Raw genomic sequence first — 16718 nt, forward strand, 5'->3', positions numbered from 1 at the left:
ACACTAACCCTAATGTCAATCTCACGCTCCAGTTCATTAACACGATCTAGAGATAATTCAACTCCTCCACCTGACCTCACTCTCAACCAGGAGGATGAAATCCACCCTCTTCCGGCTGAGGACCGTGGCCTCGAACATTCTTACCCAAAGCACGAAACCTCTAATCTGAGATAAGAGTTTAGAAAAGTGTGTCTGTTTTGTCCATTTTATACCATAAAAACGATTGCCTCTGGACGATTACCTTCTTTCAGCAACTGGAATCCTATGTTTTGTAAACATTCACCATTCACTTTGCAGGTGACAATGTTTAAGCCTTGACGGTCGTCTGCCTTGTTATTGCATAATGTTCTGAAGCAAATCGACAGATGTTATTTCCACCTCTGTAGCGATTACAGACTCTCATAGTCACACATCATTATCTACCCATCTGTTGCCCACACATGGGTGCTTTAAATATAACTCTGAGGACTGAACACATCACGTGTTATAACCTTGTTCATGCACAGGGAACAAACACTAAAAATGTTGATGTGTGTGAAACTCAAGTAGCCCAATGGGCAGACTTCTTTACAAATACATATTTATACGTTGTGCGAGACCACACCAGCTCTTAGATATAGTATTTATTAGGGATTTGCCAATCAAACCGCCACCGATTTTCATTTAAAAGTATTTGGTCATCATTGCTAATTAATGCCTTTCAATGCTGATCACAAACACTGATTCCCTCTAGTTGACAGTATTTATTTTTAGTCCACTGTCTGAGAAGCTAGCAGCTACAGTAATTAAGTGTCTCCATACACAGGGTGGAGCCCATCGCCTAAGTTTATAAAAATCACCTCCAATAAAATAAATGGCATTTCTTGGTATAGTAAGTATTATTATCAAGTGTCATTAACTAGTATTAGGACAAGGCTAAACATGTTGCACACTGAGCAGGCCCAGGGTCTCTGCAGGTTTCAACAAGCCAAGTTTAAGACTTTTTAAGACCATAATGAATACAATTTAGGACCTATTTCACAACGATACAGGCAAAAAACTAAATGTTAAACATTTTTGCTATCTCTGAATCCGGGAACATAATCTGGAACTGCTCATCAATGTTGTCATTACCAGTATAAGACTGGTGCTTAGTTACCGTGTAAAAAGTCCACAGCACCTCTCCGCTTTTAGTGTCGGCGTAGACCCAAACGCTGTCCGGAGGTCGACTAGAGTTGCAGCAGACTGGGTCGCGCTGGTCCTCGATGCTCTGGCTCCTGATGTGGAGCAAAAGTGGCTGATTGACGGCGTTTGCTGCCGGCATTTTATGACCGCCTTGTGCTTTTACAATTGACATTGGGATTCCAATGCCTTGATGCTCAGTGTTCCAATTTTTAAAGTTTTCTTGCACAAAGTGCAGTGTGCGTCATATGCGTTTCCCTCCACCGGCTTCAACCATGCACTGAACTGTTCGTCTTGAAGCCACAAATCATTAAACTTGCACTTACCCATCCATGCAAGTACTGTAATTTGGTTCTGTTTAAAGTGTTTGCCGCACAGTTAGTTCCGTGTGTAGTTACGTTATAGCGTCCTCAAAAATCGAAACATTTCAAAACGAGACTGAAGTTTATGCATGTTTTAAATAAAAGTAACGTCAATAGATTTTTAAGACCTTTCAAAATTGTAGTTAAGTACTTTTATGAGATTTTAGGAGAATTGTAGACATTTTAAGGCCTAAAATTCAAATTATTGGATTAAAGACTTTGTTAGATTTTTTAAGACCCCGCGGATACCCTGAGGCCCGTTTCAAAGTTATCCTCCAAAAAATGAAAAATAAACATACCAATCCATACCACTTTTAGATAAAACAATTGTTTTTTATAAAAGTATAACAAAATGATCACAATATTGTATATTAATATGTCCAAATTATTTTAATAACGTAATAACATGAACATAACACAGAAATTTAACTTAAAGGTGCTGTTTGCAACTTCCTCACAGTAACATTTTTCAAAGCAAAAAATACAACAAGAAAACCCACTGGCTAGCTTATGTTACCATTAGTGGTTTAACAGAACACATTTGTTTTACAATTGTCTATATTTTTTCACAATTACAAAAGTGTATGTAATAAAAACGTTTACCGGCTCGAAATAAAATAATTGGTGTTAACGGCTGTCATTCGCACACATACAAAAACTGTCCAAGAGAAGAAACAAACAATTTGCAGCCATGTTGTTGTTATGATAGATACTGTAGATAGTACATATGTAATTACATCGTTAGGTACAAAAGCATAGGGTCGAGGTAGCTGTAAGTATGCACCTCTCGCACCCCGTAATTTTGGCCCTCGTACCAAATTTTTACTGGTACTCGTGCACATCCCCATGAATACACCTGATTTTTAGCCGTGTTGCCTGCCTCAAAGACCCGGGTCGAACCAGGTTCTGGTGGATCATGGTCTGCCTTTAACAGAGCGACAGGTGATCAGACAAACACTCTCAGCTGTGTCATCTACGCACCTGTCGCTAATCTCGAAGCCGGTCCTGGCACAACCCGCTTTGCTGCAGGTCCGCAGGCCACACCCTCCACAACAACAAATAGTCACACCATATTTATTTGGATTAACTCCACTTCCTTGTGTTTAATAAACACGTCTCAAACTATCGACGCACCTGTGTCAGTACCGTCTCCTTCTGCGTAGTACTGTTACAGATAGGTATTGATCCAAGCTCGTTTAAAAGACAATCGGTCGATTTTATCGATACTAGAAAAAGGGAAACATTGGATTTAAGAACACTAGGCTATATATGACGTTTAGCACTTTAAATAATAAAGATGTTAAACGTAAACTCTTTAGTGGTACTCACCCAAAATTGGCAGAATGGCGTTTATAGTTTTTTGCAACTAAACTCTTGAATAGCACTCAACGTGAATTCATTGAAAAAGGAACCGGTAATACATGTGATTGGTATTGGTTGATCTCACTCATTGATGATTTGTATCGGAATCGGGAGTATAAAACCCTGATCAATACATCCCTACTTTTTATGTAGCAAAGCTTATAGTATTTTACCAAATATACAAACTAATTTTTAAAATGAAGGTGGAAACATGACGGTGATCCAGGGAGGCCCAGTGTTTGTTTGTCTAATAAAGACTTATGATCATACACATGATCACGTATGCAGCAATGCAGAGTCCTGGTAAGTACAAGAAGATATGCCTTCCTTACATCTTAGTCAGCAGATATAGCCATTGTCACGCTTGGACAGGTGGAGGTCTTCCTTTTCATCTTCCCTTTCTGTACACACAAAGACGGTATGCCTTGTTTTGTTCCCCCTTCTGACCAAAGGCGTTTGTGACAATTTCCTAGAAGTTAGATAGAAATACTGTATTTTCCGGACCATAGGGCGCACCGGATTATAAGGCGCATTAAAGGAGTCATATTATTATTATTTTTTTCTAAATTGAAAACACTTCCTTGTGGTCTACATAGCGTGTAATGGTAGTTCTTTGGTCAAAATGTTGCATAGATTATGTTTTACAGACCATCTTAAAGCCACTTTCTGACAGTCACTTCCAGATGCGCCGTTTTGTGGGTGGTCTTATTTACGTGGCTCACCTTTGACAGCGTCTTCTCCCCGTCATCTTTGTTGTAGCGGTGTAGCGTGCAAGGACGGGGGTGGAAGAAGTGTCAAAAGATGGAGCTAACTGTTTTAATGACATTTAGACTTCACTTAAATCAAAATCGGAGCAGCATCTCCTCATCCGGAAAGAAACCACACCGGAAATGTGTCCTATGAAAAACCGTCCGAACGTAACTCTAATAACTAAAGTTCCTTGGGTGATTAGTGTAAACTCACTATACCGGTATGTTTTAGCGCTTTCATGGCGAGTTTACTGACAAATATAAGTTTAAACTTTATAGTGACTATACGTTTGAACTTTACACTACTTTATATTACAAATGGCAACAGCAGAAAATGAAGAAGCTTATCAACTACAGCGTCGGCGCTGAGGCACAAATTTTTTCAGGATTTACGCAGATCCCAAATACAGATCAACAGGTACCAGAAGGTAAGAAAAGTTGCTTTTGCATAATATTGCGAAACACAACGCCAGATAATATGTCTAACCTTATACACACATCATAATAATACTCGTATGTTTAAAGCGTCGACAATCCTTCAAGCGGTGCGGCTTCATAGCTTTCCAAAGTCGTACTAAAACATTTTGATAGATTTTTGAGCGCAGTGTGTAATGTTCTATATTCTCAATGGAACATATAAAATGTTGGTGTACTTGAGACCCATCATAGTGCTGTCTACACTTATCTCTTGTGTTTGACTGCCATCTACTTATCACACTTATCATTACACTATGTACCAAATAAAATAGCTTCAAGGTGGGTGAACTCAACCAAACTTATTCCTTCCATTAGGCACACCGGGTTATAAGGCGCACTGTCGAGTTTTGAGGGGAAAAAATGATTTTAAGTGCGCCTCATAGTCCGGAAATTACGGTACTTACATATATTTTTTTAACTGTCTGTAGCGAAAATTAAGAAACAGTTTGAAGCCTCTTGTCAGTCATCCACTGTCTTTGTCTCTGTCGGTGGAGGTGGGACTGCGAACATATACACAGGACCAATCTGCCTATACTCAGATCACACGCTGCCCTTGTGCCTTCTTGACTATTCACGTTTTGTGTGAAGAAGTGCATGTAAAACGTCAATGTAAGACAAGAAGCTTCAAAGTGTAAGAACATTTACCATAAATGTATTCCTAGCCCCTTCCTGCTCTATCATTGGCAAGTATAGATGGCAAATATCCCCTGATATTTTTGTTGTGGTGCACACAACGGTTTGCACCACAACAAAAATGGCACTAACTTAGTGCTGGGCTCGTAAACGGTCATACGGGGTTTGAATCCTGGCCGAAGTTTTGCCAGAAAGATATACACATTTATGTTTTAATGATGTTTAATTGATTATTTTGCGCTAATAAAATACATTATTTATTTATAATGTATTTTATTTAATTGATTTATTTTGCGCTAATAAAATACATTATTGAACAATTTTGTTCCCATGAATTTGTATTAGTACAAAGCATGGATCAAATAAAAATCGTTTGACATAAATATATTAAAAAAAACCTGGGAATTCAAAAAAATAAGATAAGGTAAAATGATATAAATCAAAACAAAATTAAATGTGAAATAGTATGTATGATTAATATTTTTCATTATTTGCAATATCCATCCATCCATTTTCTACCAATTAAATCTTGTTTTCCTTGCTATTTACAAATACGATAAGTATGTTGTATATACAACAATAATGTCGTTGTGGCTTGTGCAGCCCTTTGAGACACTTGTGATTTAGGGCTATTTAAATAAACATTGATTGATTGATTGATAATGTGACATTTTTAGCCTTAATAGTTATTGGACTAGAGAAACATACCAACAATAACAAATAGGGTAAAACTCGTCTAGATCAGTGAAGCTAAACTTGCGGCCCGAACAGGTTCAATCCGGCCCGCGAGATGAGTTTGCTAAGTGTAAAATTGAGCTGCATTTTTAAATTAAAGAAACTTCCGTTCTAAATGTGGTTCTACTGGATGTCACAATAGAATTATGTTAGGCAAGCAAATATTTTAAACCGGGGCGAGCAAGTATACCGAGCAAGAGGTACACGATAAAGCGGGGCTGCGACTCCTCCTCCTCGACCCTGCTTAAACAAACAGGAGTAAAATAAAAAATTGTAACCCCACTTAAAATGCTGCATGAGACTCCACATATTGATATAGTTCTGTGAAAATGATTGTCTTCTGTGCAAATTTAAAGAAAGTGAACAGTGTGTGATTTACTGCAATTCTGTCAGTCTCTTAAGTTTTTAATTTTGGTTTGTTGAAATTGCTTTTATTTTTCTATCAATACACAGTGATGCTAGATGGCAGGGGTAACTCAACCAGTTTCTTCCTCAGTTTGTATGGTTTGTTGAGTTAGCGCAGGATTGATATGTGGAAATGACAAATGACGTAGTTGAGATATAGAAGAGTTTTTATTTATGCTTTATTTAGTCTTTTGTTTAATCCTAGATGGGGTGTGAGTTAACGTATCATTACTTTGTAGATACACTGAGATTAAGTCTAAGTTCATTGTGTTCTTCATGTTTTTTTCGTCAGAATTTTCTACTAGCTTGAAGTGTTTTGTCAAGAGGATAATTTGTGAAATGTTAGCCAGGCCATTCTTAATTTTAGTTGTTGGTGTTTTTGGCTTCACTTCCTGTTCTGCGCTCTTATTTTGTTGCCTTTTCCTTTTGTATGTATTCTGTTTGCCATAGCTTTACTCTCTTTCTGAGCGCTTCCCTCCCCACCTGCAGCTTGTTTGCATTAATTGTCTCACCTGGTGTCGGAGGGCTATTTAAGCAACTCTCTTTTCTTTGTTAGTTGTGGGATCATTCCAGATGTTTGGTGTCCTGGTGGTCAGAGGAACTGTCACAGTTTGTGGCATTTGTGCTTAAACTACTTTTGTTTGTTGTCAGCTCTCTGTCAGCTATTTTTTCATGCCCAGATTTATGCGCTTTTTCCTCCCTGCACTGTTTGTATTTTGGACTTTTTGACATTAAATACTTGCACGCTGCCTGCTGTATCCTGCTTTTTGGGGTCACGACCTCTGCTACAAAGAGCATTCGTAACAGATATGCATACTTGACAACCCTCCCGGATTTTCCGAGAGACTCCCGAAATTCAGCGCCTCTCCCGAAAAACCTCCCGGGACAAATTTTCTCCCAAAATTCAGGCGGAGCTGGAGGTCACGCCCCCTCCAGCTCCATGCGGACCTGACCTGTTTTCACGTCAGCTTTCCCACAGTATAAACAGCGTGCCTGCCCAATCACGTTATAACTGTAGAATGATCGAGGGCGAGTTCTTGGTTTCTTATGTGGGTTTATTGTTAGGCAGTTTCATTAACGTCCTCCCAGCGCGGTAACAACACACAACAACAGCAGTCACGTTTTCGTCTACCCTAAAGCAGTTTGTCTGCCGTAAACAGCAATGTTGTGACACTCTTAAACAGGACAATACTGCCATTACTGTACATGCATATGTGACAATAACATCTAGGGCTTTTAGAGAGTGCAGTGCACAACTGCGCACACAACAAGGAGACGAAGCAGAAGAACGAGGAAGATACAGCCGTGGCGACGACGAGTAAGATGAAGAAATACGCTTGTAAGTTCCAAACCGCAGCTGCGATTGGACCTGGATAGCCTCCGGGAAGAAGTAGTGGACTACCAAGTGCTTGGCAGTGAAAATCTTCCTCAGGAAGCAAAGATTGACCGGTTTTGGGCCATGCTAGGGAGAGATGGAAGATTCCAGACTCCAGTGCATTTGATGAAAGCACGTTTGTGCGTGCCACACAGCAATGCATCATCAGAGAGGGCGTTCAGCATGGTTAGAAAAATAGTGACAGAGAATAGAACAAGGATGCACAATTCAACCCTTAACTCAACAATGAGTAGATGAGTGTTATGTGTGTGTATATGGGTAAATAAATGAACACTGAAATTCAAGTATTTATTTTATTATTTTATATATATATATATATATATATATATATATATATATATATAGATATATTTTATATATATATAAAATAAATATATATATATAGCTAGAATTCACTGAAAGTCAAGTATTTCTTATATATATATATATATATATATATATATATATATATATATATATATATATATATATATATATATATATATATATATATATATACATATATATGTGTGTGTGTGTGTGTGTGTGTATATATATATATATATATATATGAAATACCTGACTTGGTGAATTCTAGCTGTAAATATCCTCCTCCCCTCTTAACCCCCCACCCCCACCCCCCACCCCAACCCCCCGCCTCCCATCTCCAGAGAAATCGGAGGTCTCAAGGTTGGCAAGTATGCAGATATGTACATTTTCATTATTTGCTTGTTTTATTTTGGGTCAAAGTAATACCAAAACAACAATGTGAAGTTGTCGTAATTGTATTTATATGTTATGCCATGATTTTATCCGTCCGGTACACGTGGGAATACGTTTTCTTCCATGCGGTCCTTGAACTAAAATGATTTTGACACCCGTGGTCTAGATTAAAGGGCTGCTCAACAATCTTGGTCTGATCAGATGCCTTACATAATTTGCAGTGCCAGCACAACAGCAAACGGAAGAAGACGGCCAAACCATTTTTAATTTTCGTAGATATCTTGACATTTCACTTCTTTTTTATTAAAAATGGGGGATTTGTAATGTGGCTAAATTCAGGCTTTAGCTTATTTTCTTAAATAAATAAAAAACATGTTGAAGCTTGTTTATAAGTCCGCTATATGAATGTTATATAAAATAACACACACAAAAAGGATGAAGTTGAAGTGCATCAAAATGTCCAAAGTTGGCAAACATGTCGCAGTGAAGACAACACAGATGTTGTTGTCACCCTGAAACCGGAAACAAAAGTCTATCTTGGTGACAACAGTATCTTAAGCGAGCGCCACCACATAATAGAATATAAGACAAATACTGCACTTTAACACCTATTTCAGGCCAAAAATATGTAGAATATGCTTTACAAAAACATATCTGCGGATCAATGAAGCTGCAATGTTTTAGGCAGGACGTGACAAGGGACGTTTATACTATGAAAAAAAGTTCCATTAACATAATTAGTGTTAATGTTCTTCCTGTGCTTTCATGGGTTTACTTCCGCTATAAAAAATTTGCATGTTAGGTTAATTGGCGACTCTAAATTGTGTGTGAACGTGAGTGTTAATGTTTGTCGAAACAATGGATGTACCCAGTCACTTGCTTAAAGGCACCCTGTCAAATGTGACCCTGGACGTGATGGCCGTTAGAAAAAGGACGACGGACTTGTGTCTTCACAGGGCTGCTCCTCTTATAAGGTGTGAACAGGCCACAGGTTGAGGCTATATTCTTATTATCTCGGATGCAAAGAGTGGAACAGCAGGGTTTTTTTTTTGGTACCACAATGCCTTTTTAAAGTCTTTGACATTTTGTTGTAAGTGCTACTTTTTGATAACGGTTATGTCTAGAAGTGTGACCAACAAATGGTAGTACAAAGAGTTCATGGTCGACCTCAAAGAAGTAGGTAGAGGGTTTGCTCTGCCCTTCCAACCATGATAATGTCATGTGTCTAAAGGTTGATGTCCTTTCTTGCAGTATTTACCCAGTAATCCAGCAAAATGAAACATAAAACTGAGTGGCCCATGATACAGTCAAGCTAAGTTTGTTGGACGCAAGCTTAGAAAACAGACAAAGACAAAGGACGAAAATGACAACGGTGAAAAGTTACACGAAACAAATGTGCCGCTCGCTACGCAAGTGGGATATATTGATCCCACTAGAATCCCGCTTAAAACTTGAACAATGCTATTTGGAAACAGTAAAAGAGAAGGCCAAACACAAATTAAAAAAGACAGAGTAGAAATTGAAAGAGTAAAATAAAGTACATTTTGGGGTGTAATAACAGATGATAAAATTAACTGTAAACCTCATAAAATATATGCAACAAAGTGGCAAGAAATATTTTAATATTAAATAAAGCAGAAATATTTTCTCGACCAAATATCACTACATTCTTTACTGCTCGCTATTATTACCATATTTAAGTTGTGTAAAAATATGGGGAAATAACTACAAAAGTACACTTTGGTCACTAATTGTCTTGCAAAAAAATAAGTTAGAATAATACATAATGTCGGCTATAGAGAACATACAAACTATTCATTTATTGAATCAAAAATAATAACATTAAATGATTTAGTGCATTTTGAAACAGCTAGAATTATGCACATAGCAAACTATAACCTGCTCACAAAGAATGTACAACAATGCTTCTCATCAAAAGAGAAATATAACCTTCGAGAAAAATTGTATTTAAAACATTTTTATGCACATACAACACTTAAAACATTTAGCATATCAGTATGTGGAATTAAATTATGGAATAGATTATGCAAGTAAATCAAACAGTGTACACAAATGTTTACAAAGTACCAAGAAGAAGAATTATGATAAATGTCTAACTGTATTGAAAATAAGACAATAATGATCTCATTAAGTGAATCATAAACGCTTGAAGTATTTATAAAGATAACTATTGTATTTAGAATGAATTGATGTACATGTATGGGGTGGTGAATGTAAAAGTTCTGTCACACTCTTCTAGTAGATATATTTCTCAGATTTAACTCACATTTCTCAGATTTAGCTAATTTTCCTCACATTTAAGTTTAAATTAAATATTGACTAAGTATTTTATGTAAATCTTAAATATACATCTATATGTTACATCTAAACCTAAATCTTAAAACTAAACCAATATATTAAATCTAAATGTGAGTGCTAAATGTTGAATCTAAACATAAACATTAAATCTAAACCTAAATATGAAATATACATGTAATTATAAATGTAAACGCTAAATCTCTAGCCAAGTGTAAAGATGAATATTTATAGGATGTCAATATTCCACCAATCCAACGTCTCTCAGCCGCAAAGCCACGCCCATATCTCTGCCTCTTAGACACTCCCACACCTTTCTTACTGCGAAAGAAAAAAACATGACATATGCTTAATGACAAATAATGCCAATAAATTTGTATATTTTTGAAAAATTGTTAGCTCCAAACGTGTGAGCGTGCATAGTGTGTTGCATAAAGACAATTAGACACTCAAACTGAAGCTGCACTTCCGCGTTTGACAGAGAAATTAAATGTATTCTAATTACACTGATGCATGTAGTCTGTTGGAATACACCTTGTTCTATTTGTATGTTATTTTTGTTATGTTATTTTCATTTATCATGCGCCCACCAACCAACTGTTACATCATTACATGGTTGGGGCAAAACAAAAAAACAGAAACAGAGACCGAGGTGAGTTTTAAGCTGTGCTCTAAAAGAGTCCAGAGTGGTGGCGGACTTGATATTCAGAAAGAGCTTATTCCATAGCCTAGGTGCCATCACTGAGAAAGCACGGTCTCCCTTTGTCACTAGGTTTGACCGTGGGACCTTCAGGGTCATCTGGTTGTCAGATCTAAGGCAACGACCAAGCCTGGAGCTGGTGGGTTGGTCCAGGAGATCTTTGGTGTAAGCTGGGGCGAGACCATTGAGCGCTTCGAATACATGCGTGAGGATCTTAATTTTCACTCTGCGCTTCACTGGGAGCCAGTGAAGGGAGGAGAGGATGGGAGAAATGTGTTCCCTCATTTTTGTTCCTGTCACCAGCCTGGCAGCTGCATTTTGTACTAGCTGCATGCTATGGATGGTCTTGTCGGTGACCCCAGCATAGAGGGCATCGCAATAGTCCAGTCTGGAGAAGATGAGCATCAACACGACCCTCCTTAGGTCACTGGGGGAGAGGAAATAATTGATCTTGGCTATTGTGCGCAGTTGGAAAAAACAGGATTTCACCACAGATTTCACTTGCTTGTCAAACTTGAGGTCTGGGTCGAATATGACCCCAAGGTTTTTGACGTGGGGTTTTTCAAGAGTGGCCAAAATTCCCAAATTCTTTCTGATCTGACTGACCGAGGTGGAGTTGCCGAACAGAAGAATTTCACTCTTGGTGTCATTGAGCTCCAGGAAGCTTTGTGACATCCACTCCTTTATGTCTGGCAAGCATTGTATATGTCTTTAATCATTTAGCTGCGCTTTTATTTCATGATTGTGTCACATATGAACATTACTTACTTAGTACTTAGTTCCCCCCACACTGTTGAGTGCATTGGGCAGCAAGCCTTCGCTGTTCCGTTCGATCATGGGAGACTTCTTCAGCCCTTGCCAAATTGAGGTCTCGAGCTTCTAGGTCTTTGAGGAAAGTTATTCTCCATGTGTGTTTTGGTCTTCCTCTTCTTTTTCCGCCAAGGTGCCATGTCATTGCTACCTTGGGATTACGATTTGGTGGCATTTTTAATATATGACCTGCGAATTTAATCCGACGTGTTTGTATGTCTTGGCTGAGTGGTTGTGTTTTAGTTTTATTGTATACCTCTTTGTTGGTGATGTTGTCAGTATATTTAATCTTCAAGATTGTTTCTTCGACAGCGTTGTTGAAAGGCAGCCAGCTTTTTACTCATTCTTACAGTGATTTTCCAGGTCTCTCTGGCATAGAGTGCTGTCAAAAGTACGACAGACCTGAAGAGCTTGATTTTTAGCGTCTTGGATATTCCACCGCTGAGACATATTAGCTGCATTCTTCTGAAGAAAGCTGTGGCTTTACTGATGCCGAAGTTGATGTCCGTCTCAACATTTTCATCCAATGTAAGTATGCTTCCTAAGTATGCGAATCTTAAGACCTTTTCCAATAGCTCTCCATTTATTGTTAATTTGTCAGTTGGCTGTTGGTCTTCAATCCCCATGGTCTTGGTCTTTTGGTTGCTGATCTTTAGACTAATCGCTGCTTCATTTTGCTCAAGATTGGATGTCATGGATTGAAGGGTTGGTCTTATTTCTGTCGTCCGCAAAGTCCAGGTCCGTAAGGCGTCTTCTTGTCCCCCATTGTATACCAAAGTGTGGTTGGTCCATTGCCTTTTTATAACATAATCTATGGTAGTGATACACTAGTGGCAATAGAAGGCAGCCTTGTCTTACTGATGATATAGAAGAAGTCTGTGTTTTCCTGATTTGACTTTTACACAGCAATTGGATCCCTCATAGAAATTTTCAATAAGATATTGATTAGAATCTTTGGGATGCCGTATGTTTTTTGTATTCTCCACAGGGTGTCTCTATGTATGATGTCAAACATTTTTTTAAGTCTATGTAGTTTATTGGAACTGTTTGGAATTCAGGGCTTTGTTTCGCTACATTTTGAAGCACAAATATTTGGTCGCTACAGGATCTTCCCGTGCGAAACCCCGATTGTTCATCTCGGAGCCTCTCATCTAGCGTTGTTTTAAGTATTTGCAGTAGCACTGAGGAAAGAACTTTTGCTGGGACTGAAAGCAGTGTGATCCTGCTCCTGTTTCCATAGTCGCTGAGATCTCCTTTCTTTGGTTGTTTCAAAATTACACCTTTCTTCCAGTCTTAAAGTACCTGGCCTTCTTAAGTATGGGGACTTTCGTGCATGTTCAGGGCCTCAAAAAGGCGTCCCAAAGTATAGAAGCAAAAACACAGCAATTTCAATAGGGCCCTCGCAGTGCTCTGCATTGCCCCTGCGGGGCTTGCTTTGCTGCTCGGGCCCTAGTAATGTAAACTTTAACCTCTTCTGAAGAGGACTTTAAAATCCTTCAACCTGGAACATTTTCGACTAGGAAAGCACTTGTAGAGTGCAGGCCTCCCTCAGACCCTATCTCCCAATAGTAAAGAATCCTTTAAAAAAAAATGCTGAATGCAGACGGTGAGTTGGATAACCACCAATATCTAAACACTTTTTCCTTACCCCATTTCTGACATTTCCTGAAAGTTTAATGTTTTAAGTTATGTTGCTACTTAAAAACCATACAAACCCTAGGAAATACATAAAGGTAAAAAAAACATTAAGGAGTATCATGTACAGTTTAGAAACAAATACACCATTTAAGAAATGACCTTTTAGGCAACAACTATGTACTACTTTTGCTCTGATATAAATCAAAGGTGCTGTATGTTCACCCATAGGAATTTCATAGCCAAGATAAATGACCTTCTTTTATTGCCAAGGAACCCAAAATAGACACTCATTAGTAGCAGCTGCAGTCAAATCTTGGATTCTGCGGTTTTATTTTCTATCTTCTTCAGTAGTTAACACCAGATCACTGATGGTCTAGTGGTTTACTCATCTGCCTTCTGTGCAGGCAGCATGCTGTAGGTTGTAGTCCCCACTACAGAATGTGAATGTAAGTGTGAAGGGTTTGATTGGTTGCTGACCAGGCCAGGATCTCTGCCTTTTCCCCCCCACTACAGAGGTATCTCAAGTACAGGTACTTCTGTCAAGGATGAGATTGGATCGTTTTCGCTGCGGAATCAAACACGTTTGACTGCCAACTCAGGTAGCTAGCAGCTAGCTGCTAAGCTAACGAAGCTAGCGCGGAGAAAGGCGGCGCCGGTCGCCGGTCAGAAGGACTTCTCGGAAGACAGCAGGAACTTCACTCGGTGACAGAAAACACCGTGAGTATGGCTTCCTGCGCGTCTTGCACCTTACTCACGGAGAGGCTGGCTCTGCTAGAGGGCCGTGTCCGCCAGTTAGAGCAGAGTAATCTCGTAACTTTAGATGTTGCGGACACATCTGCTAGCGTTAGCTGTAGCGAGCTAACTAGCCCAGCCTGTAGTAGTCCTAAGCGGCCTACAAGCTACAGTGTACCGGTTGAGACGCATAATAGATTTAGCTCTTTAGCTAGTCCTACACCCCAGTCTACCGGGCACCACACCTTAGTCATAGGGGACTCCATCACCCGAAACATAAAGCTTAGCAAACCAGCCACAATTAAGTGCATCCCTGGGGCCAGAGCACCTGACATTGAGGCTAATCTTAGGGAGCTAACTCGCAACAGGCCTAGTAAACACGTACGACAGGTTAATCGCACCACTAGTTATGCGAATATAGTTGTACACGTTGACTCCAATGACACTAGAATGAGACAGTCAGAGATTACAAAGAGAAACATAGCCAGGACTTGTGATCTCGCTAGAAAGATGTCCAGGCATCGAGTAATTGTCTCTGGCCCCCTGCCTGCGAGAGGCAATGATGAGAGATATAGCAGATTAGTCTCGCTTAACAAGTGGCTGGCTAGCTTCTGTAGACAACAGGGACTAACGTTTATTGATAATTGGCCCTCTTTCTGGGGCAAACCAGGCTTGCTGATGAGAGACGGCCTTCACCCTAACCAGGAAGGCGCCATCATCCTGATTAAAAACATAGACTACTGTTTAAGTCACATTTGACTAACTACACTAGAGCAAGCCCGGTCACAGGCAATTACAGAGCCTGCTAGTCCGGGTGAGGAGTCAGTTAAGCTAGAACTAGCCAGCACCAGGCTGGATAATTCCTGTACGCATAGCAATTTTCTTAGAATAACACACAACTCACATAATGTGTTTTCTGTTGTGAATGTGTCCGGGGTAGATATGCATTCTACTGAGGTGGCAAATCATGATGCGTTCAGTCGATCGCAGCATCAAGCAAACAATCTGAAAATTCCCGTCGTATCAATTCCTAGATATGGTCGAAACTATTTAAAGTGCACTACGTATAATAAACGCAACATTATTAATATTGCTACTACGGATAATTTAAACAAAAACTCGTCAAAACAGCCCAATACTTATAATATGGGCTTTTTAAACATAAGATCATTGTCTCCCAAAACGTTATTAGTTAATGAGGTCATTAGAGACAACAATCTTAACGTCATTGGTCTTAGCGAAACCTGGCTCAAACCAGACGATTTTTTTTGCGCTTAATGAGGCATCTCCTCCTAACTATACGAATGCGCATATTGCCCGTCCCCTTAAAAGGGGTGGGGGGGGTCGCACTAATATACAATGAATACTTTAACCTTACCTCTAACCTAAATAATAAATACAAATCGTTTGAGGTGCTTACTATGAGGTCTGTCGCACCGCTGCCTCTCTATATGGCTGTTATCTACCGCCCCCCCCCCCCCCCCCCCCCCCCCCCCAGGGCCCTACTCGGCCTTTATCAATGAATTCTCAAGAGTTCTTTGCTGATCTAGTGACGCACGCAGACAATATAATCATAATGGGGGACTTTAATATCCATATGAATACCCCATCGGACCCTCAGTGCATGGCGCTCCAGACTATAATTGATAGCTGTGGTCTTACACAAAGAATAAATGAACCTACGCATCGCAACGGTAATACGATAGATCTAGTGCTGGTCAGGGGTGTCACCACCTCCAAAGTTATGGTACTCCCGTATACTAAAGTAATGTCCGATCATTACCTTATCAAATTTGAAGTTCTGACTCATTGTCAACAAACTAATAATAATAATAACTGCTATAGCAGCCGCAACATTAATGCTGCCACAACGATGACTCTTGCTGACCTACTGCCTTCGGTAATGGCACCATTCCCAAATTATGTCGGCTCTATTAATAACCTAACTAACAACTTTGACAATGCCCTGCGCAAAACAATTGATAGTATAGCACCGCTAAAACAAAAAAGGGCCCCTAAAAGGCGCACCCCATGGTTTACAGAAGAAACCAGAGCTCATAAATTATCATGTAGAAAGTTGGAACGCAAATGGCGCGCGACCAAGCTTGAAGTTTTCCATCAAGCATGGAGTGATAGTTTAATATCGTATAAACGCATGCTTACCTTAGCTAAAGCTAAATATTACTCAAATCTCATCCGCCTCAACAAAAACGACCCTAAATTTTTGTTTAGTACAGTAGCATTGCTAACCCAACAAGGGACTCCTCCCAATAGCTCCACCCACTCGGCAGATTACTTTATGAATTTCTTTAATAAGAAAATTGAACTCATTAGAAAGGAGATTAAAGACAACGCATCCCAGCTACAACTGGGTTCTATTAACACAGATACAACTGTATCTACGACGGATACTGCAATACAAAATAGTCTCTCTCTTTTTGATGAAATAACATTAGAGGAACTACTACAGCGTGTAAGTGGGATAAAACAAACAACATGTTTACTTGACCCACTTCCTGGGAAACTTATCAAGGAGCTTT

At 39.3% G+C, this 16718-nt stretch overlaps 1 pseudogene; it reads left to right on the top strand.

The window, feature by feature from the left end:
• Positions 1 to 15324: 15324 nt before the first annotated feature.
• On the top strand, positions 15325 to 16481 carry LOC140679586 (uncharacterized; annotated as a pseudogene).
• Positions 16482 to 16718: the final 237 nt, after the last annotated feature.

The sequence above is a fragment of the Nerophis lumbriciformis genome, linkage group LG19 (assembly GCF_033978685.3).
Source record: "Nerophis lumbriciformis linkage group LG19, RoL_Nlum_v2.1, whole genome shotgun sequence".
NCBI lineage: Eukaryota > Metazoa > Chordata > Actinopteri > Syngnathiformes > Syngnathidae > Nerophis > Nerophis lumbriciformis.